The sequence below is a fragment of the Centruroides sculpturatus genome, unplaced genomic scaffold (assembly GCF_000671375.1).
Source record: "Centruroides sculpturatus isolate CEXI.00-Female unplaced genomic scaffold, Cexi_2.0 scaffold792, whole genome shotgun sequence".
In the NCBI taxonomy this organism is placed as follows: domain Eukaryota; kingdom Metazoa; phylum Arthropoda; class Arachnida; order Scorpiones; family Buthidae; genus Centruroides; species Centruroides sculpturatus.
Window position 1 is genome coordinate 397,174 of NW_019385073.1, and position 11,100 is coordinate 408,273.

General features: G+C 34.7%; 1 long non-coding RNA gene across 1 annotated transcript; it reads left to right on the top strand.

Moving 5' to 3' along the window:
• Positions 1-1,085: 1,085 nt before the first annotated feature.
• LOC111634254 lies at positions 1,086-1,307 on the top strand. The gene is made up of 2 exons (XR_002758171.1): positions 1,086-1,201; positions 1,269-1,307. It is a non-coding gene; the product is annotated as an uncharacterized LOC111634254 (long non-coding RNA).
• The last annotated feature ends 9,793 nt before the right edge of the window (positions 1,308-11,100 follow it).

The following is an 11,100-nucleotide window of genomic DNA, read 5'->3' on the forward strand; positions in this document are numbered from 1 at the left end:
TCTAATATGTCGGGTTCCGTCCCTCACCATCCGGTCGCCCCCATTGTGGGCCTGGTCGAATCCATACTAGGCTTGTTTAAAAGAGGCCCTCTTAACGCCACAGGGCAAAAAGAGTTTTTAATTTAAAAAATTTCGGTTACTCTTATTGTGAGCCTTGACAAGCTAACGATGTGTACAGAAAAAAGGCCCTCTTAGTGCCCACATGATAAAAGAGATTTACTTAAAATATTATGGAATGCTTCAGAAAGTTTCTTTTGGATTTAAGTAATGAATGATTCCTCTTAATTTACGCTATTGATTCAAGAGATTTTTGCATTTTCCGAAGGCGGGAAATAAGTTATTTCAAACATAAGATAATAGGAGTTTAGATTCAAAATAATAACTGTAACGAAGTAATATCGGAAAAATCGAAAAAAGAGAAAAATAAGTTTTATTTCGCTATGAGATTTAAAATTATTTACTGAATATATAAAAAGATTATTGGAAAAAGCCAGGTCGTTATCGCGGGTAGTTACAAGTTTATATACGAAAAAGTTATAAAAACATTAATAAAAAATACATGATTTTTTAAAAGCTATTTTCTCCCTCTAGATGTTAAGGTTTCTTCAGCAAGCCCCTTATGGATTCGGCTAGGCCCACAATAGAGAGGCCAAGCGGTGAGAGAGGGAGACCGATGTATCCAGACGAACAACCCCGAAAAATTCCCTGGTGTTTTCCTACTCTTTCGGATTTAGTCCCGGGCCCGCAGAGCGGCAAGCTACCATTTTAACCATCCGGCCATCCGATAGTACCCGGGATCCGTAAAGATGAATAAGAAAACTAATAAATATTTTATAAAATAACATCAACGGATAATAAAATTCATTAGCCAAGGTCGTTTGAAGACTACGAAATTTGGCGGGAAAAGTTACACTAATTTGACGCCGAACAAAGCAAGAACATTTTATTTCAAAAAATCATCAACACTAAAATTTTTAATCGATTTAAATTCTATTACGATTATTACGTATAATGCGGTATTTAAAAATGTTTATATTTAATTAATATTTACTAATTAAAATAATAAATAAATAGATAGAATATTTGAAAAATTCGAATCGTCTGGCAACCTGACGAAGACCAATCAAATCGTTGTTCGTTAGTAAAGGCGCGCTTGGTTCTTTTCATACCTCGTTCGGAATATTCATTCAATATAAAGATGGTAAGTTAAACGTTATTTGGATGGCGTATACGTTAAGAATATGCTAAATAATTAATATTATGTCTAGGCTGGCGGTAAAGCAGGCAAAGATTCGGGTAAATCCAAAGCTAAAGCCATATCCAGATCGGCAAGGGCAGGATTGCAGGTAGGCCTAATTCATTCTTTTGTTCGCTATCTCCCGCTTTCATTTGAATTTTCTCCTCTTCCTCTCTTTAATTTAAACTTCAAATAATTAATAAATTAATCTATAATTGTAATTAAAATGGATTCGTATACGTCGCAGTTTAATATAATTCACAAATAAAATATAATTTTTTATAACTTGGATGCGTAATTTGTGTTTATTTTGCTGTTTTTAAGGTCATTTTGACCATTTATCAATGCTCTGAAGGTAATATTCAATTGTAATTAATTAAAAAAATAATAAAATATATAATAATTTGCCATTATTTTTTTAATAGTTGTTTAGTTTAACTCCTAATAAATATTTGGCAAATTTATTGAAGCTGTAGTATATGAATTATAGCAGTAATTGAATGAAATATCAAAATGTAATTTATTATTATTTATTGTTTTTATGCAACCGTGCTGCACGCCTTAAATAAATTTCCTTGGAGTTTTGAACTGAGAACTGTCCCGTTCTGTACTTTTGCTTGTCCGCTCGGCTTATTGTTCTTTGAGTGCCGACGGAGGCGTCGAAGCTTTTTTATTATGGGAGAAAAGAAGTCGGGACTTTGTTTTAAGCGTGTGGGAATACGGGTTTAATGATCTGTGCTTAAGTTGGAAATTAATGCATTTGTCCTTATTTTTTACCGAAATTGTTTGGTGGAATTAATAATTTGTTGTGTTTGGAAGAATAGTGATTACTTAGAAGTGAAGTCTATTTTGTTTATTACTTTTTTGTTTATTGTTAACTATTTTTTTAAACTATTTTGTTTATTGTTAAATTAACATTTCATTATAAAGTTATGCAGATTATTATAAATATTGTTTTTGTTTCAAAAGAATTGAAAATTCTTAATTTTATAAAATAGATCTTGAATTTAATTTATAAGAGAAAAAAATGGAAAAGGGGTCATCTAAATTTTTTTTATTAAAGTAAATTGGTAAATGATTAAAAGATATCAGTTCTACTATAATTTTACAAAAATCTATATTTTTGAATANGGTATCAGTTATACTATAATTTTACAAAAATCTATATTTTTGAATAAAAATATTATTGCAAAAATTTTCTAATATGAAATAAATTAAAAGAATAGCATTGCAGAAAAATAGTCATATGCACAATAGCTTATTGTACTTGTATATATTATTACTAATTATCTAATGTTGGAAGTAGCACATCCCAAAATGAGTTACAATACATTTATAATACCTTGGTTACTGTAATAGTGCTGACTGTGGTTGTCATTATTTTTGAGTAAATAGGATTTTGTACGTTATTAGTGTTAATGTTTAGTTGAAAATGCTTAATTTTTATCAGTTTTTACCAGTGTTTTAAATATTTGTTTTAATAGTTTGCTTCTGAAAAAGTAGTAAAAATTGATGGCATTTCTCAATTCAGTAATGTATGGAATAAGTGGTAATGAATTATACAAGTCTGCAAATTTTAACTAATAAAATACTGTTCGGACTCTGAGATGTGATTTTTTACTAACTAAAAATGATCTCTTAAATGTTTCCATCAAGTGACATTTTGATACAAAGATTTTTTATAAATTTTTGATAAAACTTTTGTAAAGCATATTATATACATATGTATAATAGTGTTTTAATTTATTTTAATGCAGGAAAGATTACCAATTTCAGTTTATTATTAACATATGTTGTATTTTTGTACCCATATAAGCCATTAATTAGCTTTGTTGCTTATCAGTTATGATTTTTTTTTGCCCTAAAACTGTTTCATGGGCCTTCTCTTATGTTCTGCATTTGGAATGTCCCTATGCATAATCCAACAGTAATCTGCCATTATTACTGACTTTCCATTTCCTTATTGTCCTGATGGAATCTTTCACCCTGGGTGCGTTCATTAATAGCGGTCGCTCTGCATCTCTGCTACTACAAGAGTGCTCTGCTGTTTGTAGGCATTTAGGAATGACGGTGAAAGAAAGAAAGATGGCGGTGCCCGCACTATCGATAGTACCATGATGGAGGAATCTATAATTCTAAAACATGAGCTTTTAAAGGCAAAAGAAGGGTCCGAATTGTAAAATTTAATCATAAAATGGATTATTTGTTAAAAGAGCGTTCAAAATAGCCACCAAAAAAAAAAAATAGAAGGCCAGCTATCATTTGAAAAAAATTCAAAAAGACATTTACATCATCGCGCGGACTAACTTGCGCTTTCACAACTTCTAAATTTTTATTCATAAGACCACATAATGGGAACCTGAAACGAAACTATCTGAGCCATGGAAGATGCCGTGTTGCTTTCCACCATAAACTATTGCTACAAGTGGCCGTTTTTGCCATTCAACAGCACGCACTCCTACCGGAATTTAAGAACGTGTTCCACTGGATTTTTTAAACAGATGTCGTTTGCACGGAGTTACATGGAGGAATAAAAGAACACACCCTGTTTTTCACTTACAGCCCCTAGATTTTCAGGAAAGTAATTCAAGTGTGAGGTTTAGAAAGTGTGCCTTGAGGCTCATATTGCAGCCCAGTTCATGGTACTTAATTAACAATTTCTCTACTATTTCTTTATAATTGGGATCTTTATTGTTTCCTAGAAACTTTGAAACTAGTGCCTTAAATGCAATCCAGACATCCTGTTCTTTTCCATTCATTGCAGAAAAGTTCTATCTGATATTAATTTCCTTATCAGGTCCTGTAAATAGACCTTTTAGTTTTGCTTTGTATAAGGCTATTTATGCAAAAAGCAGTCTCCATTCTTTGGTAAAGCCTTTATGAAGTATTTCATTAGTCCCAGCTTAATTTAATATGCAGAGATGGCAGCAGCACTTTCTCTGGGTTCACCAAGCTGTTTTTCACAATATTTTTTATGCCAGATTGTAATTGTTTTCTAGGTGGCCATTACTTCTGAACCCAATTCCTGGCTCTACTGTCTCATTCACAGAGAAAACATGGAAACTTGGCATTACTTGACTGCTGACCTAATAACATGCATGCACAGTAATTTCAAATCTCCACAGATAAGCCACTGGTGTATATCATAACTATCTTTTTTAGAACAGTTTCCAAGTTTTCTTATGTTTTCTCCAGATGCACAGTATATGGGTGTGAATATGTCACTAATATAGGCATGAAATATGTGAAGAAAGCATCAGTTTAGCCAAAAAAAAGATGGGGTTTTGTAGACAATTCTTACGTGATAGAGAAAACTAATAATAATTTTGAATTCAGCATTAAAAAAGCATATGATCACACAAAAAAATCAGTTTTTACACTGTAGACCTGTGTTATTGTTAATTAAATACAGTAGAGTGTCGTTTATCTGAATTAATTGGAGACTGGGGTTGTTTGGATAACCAATTATGTACGAAAAAATATATTAACCTATCCCATGTTGAATTTTTTTTCCATTGAGTGTTGCTTCACATTGAATTTTTGTAGATGTTAAGCCTAACATAAAATTTAAAAATAATAATCGTGGTTATTGTATCGTTAAAAATTATTTCTTTATTTTGTACAAAGAAAATAAACATATTGAAAAATATAAAAACAAAAAACGTTATTTTGTGGAAGTTAATCTAGTGTCAAAAATGTTCGATTCAGCAGGACACAGTCCGACTGGAACTCTTTCGGTTGATCGGCTTTTGGATATACGACACTCTACTGTAATAATAATTAAAGCCAATAAATCTTCAAATTCTATGTTTTTTTAATTGTTTTAACATGTTCATTTAATATCATCATCAGCCCTGGGCTCATTGCCCATTGGTGTCTGATGCCTTTTCCACTATTTTTTTCCATTTCTCTTTATCCATTGCCAATTTTCTCAATTCCTGTACTTTTGCTCAACACCACTCCACATTATCAATCAATTCTCTATATGGTCTGCCTCTTGTTAAATCCACCCATAATACCATAGATTAGAATCTTAATTTTTCTGTTTTCTTTTATTCTTGTGTGCCCAAATAGTTGAAATATTTATTGTATAATTTTTTGTAAGAGATCCTTTTTCATATATATCCTATTATAAAGTTTTTTGTTTGGGACTTTCCTATTTGTAAGATCTTTCTGTAACAGTGTCTTTCAAATGCTAATATTTAGTATAAGTGTCAATAAAACCAGAATTTTCACTAATTTTAGCTTTACTTATTCTGCTTAATGTTATCAGTGTCAGTTATTAAAAGTATGACGAGTCGTACAGTGATTATGCAGATTCTGCAGTTTCCTAACAGTAAGTGACCCAGTTATTACTTAAAAATTAAAATAAAAAATTAATAGCATTTGCTTTTCAATAGATTTAGTTAATTTCAGGAATTAAGTTTACTTCTGCTTTTTACAAGCAAAAGTAAATTTTACTAAGATAACTACTTCCAACAATTTAACACCTCATTGAATAATAACGATCCACGAAAAAACCTTTTTTACGAGGGTTATTTTCACTATTAAGTTCCACAAGTACTTTCGACCTCCACCGAGGTCTGCTTCAGGTGGTGACTGTCGACCCGACCGTTGTAACGATGTTGCCAACGATGTAAATAAATAAACGTGCGCGTCGGGTTTCACCCCTCCGACCACCATTGCTCGACCTCCTCGAATAAATACTTCCACGCCTGTGCAAGTGTTTCCCTGTCCTTGTAGTTGATGCAGTTGCCCCCCCCTGCTAGCTTTGTGAATCTCCCAGGCCTCCAGGTGACGGATGTGATCCGTGCGGCACACGTGTCTGATAACTTTGGTGTTCCGGAAGTCCGCCCTTATTTCAGGGTCGGTGACATAGGTGGATAAGGCAGTGGTGTGTCTTTTATGCTTAATATCAGCATGGTGTTCGGGTATTCGTTTCTGTGTTGATCGGATGGTGGAGCCGATGTAAACTAAGTCTCTATTGAACCTGTCGTCCTGTATGGGAATGGAGTAAACACCTGGGGCCCTGGTGAGATCGATTGCGTCCTTCGCGTTGCGCAGCAAGTCGTAAAGCGTGCCGGTTCTTAAGTACGCGATTTTGGTGCGGCTGTTGCTAGCGATCTCCCTACATAGGGGGTCTAAATGCCGGTTGAAGCGGACGACCGCTCGTCTTGCGTTCCCATCCGGTTGACGGTTGTCGTCCGGCGATGGTAGGGGGCTGTCCCTGCGGCATGGGGGGCGGCGGGCGTATGCATGTGCTAAACCGCGGACCAAGGCTTTATTATAACCATGTTCCACGGCAATTTTTTCTATGCGTCGGATCTCCGACCATGCGTCGCGCACATGTGTGTGGTGCGTGAAAGCCCGTTTGGTAAGGGCTCGGAAAGCCGCCATTTTGTAAACAAAGGGGTCAGAAGAGCACGCGGGAATGAACAGCGGGAGTTGGTCAGGTTTATGGTAGACGCTCGTTTCTATCTTGCCCCCCCTGAGACGGATGTTAACATCAAGAAAATGAGCACTCGAGTTGCTAACCTGTTCTAAGCCGAGGGAGAGGCCATATGCATTGTTGTTCATACACGACAAAAAATCGTCCAGATTGGGAGTGGTTTTCCACAGTATAAAGATGTCGTCCACGTATCTTTGGTATAGACTGATGTTTGGTAAGAATTTGGGCAACACTTTCTCCTCCAATTGTCTCACCACCAGCTCGCAAAGGTCCCCCGAAAGCGGGCTTTTGTCTTCCCATTAGGTTTAGAAGTGTTATTACTTAAGATTTTTTCTTTTTCCATTTAGCATTTTACACATTTTCTTTTCTGTTGGTGGCATAATTTGTGTGTATGGAATGTTGTAAATAATTGGTTACTTCCAACTTAAATTTATTAACTTCTCATCATCATCAGTCATTTTGAATTAAAACAAAACACTATTACAGATTTCCAGCACATAGAAACAAGCATGTTTGCAATGAATGATGCAATAAAAGGAAGTTATTAGTGCACTTGCATACCATTTATGAATAAGTTAAAATATTCCTCTTCTGGAAATTGATTCTTATCCAATCTAATGTGATGTTTCCAATTGGATCTAAAGTAGCATGTGAGGTTCCATTTAAATGCTCATTGTTAAAACAATGAGCATAAACTTCTAATTCTCAACTTGAAGCTTGCCAAACAACAAAAAGAAACATGTAAAGGGACCAGCAGCAATAAAATGGTGGAAACTACCTAAACAAAACAGCTTTAGCCAATAATCTCACCTTCCCAGAAATAAATCTGGTTAACTCAAATCGGTTGGGAGAAAAATTGAAACTGAGTTAAAAGTTTTTAGTTATGGAGGTTTGACAAAAAAATCAAGATTTTGTGCATTGGTTTATTGTTGATTTACAATAAACTGTCCATACTATATTTCTATGGGTCTTAATATGTAGAATCATGTGATTGTAAATCTCTTGATGTTGTCCAGAAACTCACACTTAGGCTTAACTCATATGTAGCAGTTTTCTACACTTTGTGGTTTTGCTGAAGTCAGATATTGCATGAAATAACCACTTGCAACCACAGTTTAGTGCAGAAATGGCAAACCTTTCTCAGTCTGCTTGCCATATAGCATGCTTATCTTTTAAAATGTTTATGCGTGCTGAAGTTTCACGCTGAATAAAAATATTCAAAAAAATTAAATGAATATGCTTTAATTAGAATAAATGTAAAGAAGGTGATTGGAAAAAGGATGATCAGGTGATAAACTAAAAGGATGATTGAAAAAGAAAGGCGATAAACCAAAATTGCATGTTAAGTTACATGCTGGATGATTTTTCTGATATTCCATAGGTTCACCATCCTTGGTTTTGTGGTTCATGAAGGGTCCATATGGGTGGCAGAGAACCACATCACAAAAGTTTATTACTAAAAGGAATTTCATGGAAGCACTGCTATGGCTTTATTACACCAAAGAAAATGGCATCATTGAAATAGAAGATTTGGGTTTATTCAATTATAGAATTAAAGTGAAACTGATCTCAATTTTTATCATCAGTTGAGAAAGTACAAACTATGGAAGATATTTTAATGGCATCAGCTTTTATCCCATTTGAAAATACAGTAACAATAACAAAAATTACCAAGTGGGCAGATCATTAAATGCAGATAAAGACAAATTTGCTGATTACACCCATACCTCACTTTATGGCCTAGATACGTTCCACAAAACTTGGCCGCAAAGCAAAAAGCCGTATAAGGAATCAATTGTTCTAATACAAATTCAATGGGATCGGTTCCAAATTTGTTAAATATGTAACATGATTTATCATTCAAAATGCATTTTATCTTTTTATTTCATTTAAATGAAAAATACATACATAAGAAGTACATACATTTGTACATAAAATAATAACAGACTCCAAAAACCAACAATAATCTATAAAGAAAAATGAAACAACTTCATGTTACATAAAATATGTGTATGTTTACATACACATTTTTTTTTTAAATGGCTTTAATCTGAAGACGATGAAGAAATGGTAACCTGCAGATCACTGTCGTCATCATTTTTCGCTGGTAAGGATGGGCCTGGCTTAAAAAAATTGTCCACCGTTGTTTGTCTTGCCTTCTTGTCTATTTCGTTCTTCAGTGATTTATAACAGCTAATGGCTGAATTAATTCCTCGAGAAACTTTAGCGCTACGTTCGACGTCAGGATCGTTTTCAAGGAGGATGTTTATTCCTTGTTCGAAACTGGAAAAAGCTTTCGACAAATTTTTTGATGTTAGCTGTTTGGATACAACAGGCTCTGTCTCATCATCAAATGCCGGTTCTGCTTGCAACTGAATGAGTTCCTCATATGAAAGGGGTTCCCTATCAGCTTCAAGTAGATCAAGCACATCACGTTCGTTCAAACCTTCAAAGCCGAGATCATGTGCTAGATCCAAAATGTTTTGCCTGATTTCAGGAAGGAAATTAACTTCTGCATCAGTACTTTTTACACATTCTTGCCATATTTTTTTCCAAACATGGTTCATTGCTGTTAATTTTAATTCCTTCCATGATTCACTGATGCTGTCAACAGCATCCTTGATGTTATAAATATGTACATAAAACACTCACAGACAAGTCTAAACCAGCCGCTTTATGAGCACACACTTAATAACACTCGTAAACAAGAGAAAATAGAAAAGAGTGTGCATCGAGATTGCGCTTGCGCAAGATTGGCAACATGTAGATATATCGACATCGAAAAAAAAGTTTTTTTTTGCCGTTATAGCGAAACATTTTAGGCCGTAAATCGAAAATGTGCCTTAATTGAAGAGGGCCGTTATAGCGAAATGCCGTATAAAGAGCGGCCGTATAGCGAGGTATGGGTATATTTTCTAACTACTGCAGGTGAATTACAGTATAATAAATGCTAAGTTGCTTTGTGTTGAATAAATTGTACTTATCATGCCCATTTTTTTAATCCTTTTTGGAATTTTCATAAAATTTGGAGCCAAAGATATTCCCATGTCTTTTGCTTTCTCAACTCACAAGTCAGAAACAGTCTGGAGTGACAGCCTCAGCCTGTTTGGTCTGTACCTAAATATTGCTAAAGCTGAATACTTTGAGACTAACCTTACTGCAGGATCAATCATGGTTAATGGTCATAATCTTAAAAAAAAAAAACAAATATGATACTTAGGATCCTATAAGCCAATACTGGTATTCACAATAAAGTGCAGGCAAGGATTAACACAACCTAATACAATGGAAGTTGAAAGCATCTTTTATGACAATGATTAGAGCCATTGCCCTCTACAGAGCAAAATGTTGACCTATCTCACAATAGCACAACTATATGCTATGGAAATGCACATTATCTGTTGGGTGTTAGGCGTTTCTCTTCTTGTTGATGTCACCAATGATACAATTTGAAAGAAGTTTGGCATTACACTCATTGACTAAAACACATGTGAAAAAGCCATTATGCTGGTTAGGACATTGGTTCTTTAAACAGCTCTCAGTTCTGTTGTGAACTGCTCACAATCTGAAGATCATTGGTCACTGATGACTTGGAAGACAAAACAAATGGCAAAATACAATCCTTGCAGATCTAAAGGCTACTTGTACTCATCCATACGATATTCAGGATCAAAACAAATGGCAACTAAAGATACAAATAGCAGATCCTACCTAAATGGAAAAACATCATGATGAAGATTCTAAATGTTCCAGTCTTCAGACATGAAGCAGTCATTCAACTTTCCTATTTCCAAACTGATCGGTTTCAACATTGGTTGCACGTATGATTGTCCAGTATCAAAGAGGTGATAGTGCAATGGTGATATGTCTGGTGACTATGGAGAATAGCATAGAATTTCTGAATTGAGGTTGTGCTTTGTCCTGGAGGAATATAATGCTTTGTGATTAATAAGTGTAGGTTGTTTTTGGAGTAGTGCATCTTGAATCCATTGCAGTTGTGCCAAGAAGACATCTGCAGTGATTGTTTGGCCAGGGAAAGCTTGTAACAAACCATTTTAATGTAGTCCATTGGACACACAACAGTTTCTGTTGATAGATGTTGGGCTTGGTGTGTGCAGTAGATTCACCAGACCATAACCAATGAAAAGAAGGTTTGGTGTTGTTGTGTAACAAAAAATGGGTTACATACAGTATGTCAAAAACTGCATCAAAATGGCTCATTGTCTTTTGGAAGCAGCAGATCATGAGCTCCTGGAGCTTATCATTAGCATGTTTGTGTGGAACTTGTTTGCTCAGCTTCCAGGCTTTTCCTGGGTGATACAAATGCAAATGAATGGTTTCATCAAATTCATGTCAAATTTGTTTTCCTTCTGGATGTTGTCATATGACTTATGGTATCCAAAAAGACTGACTA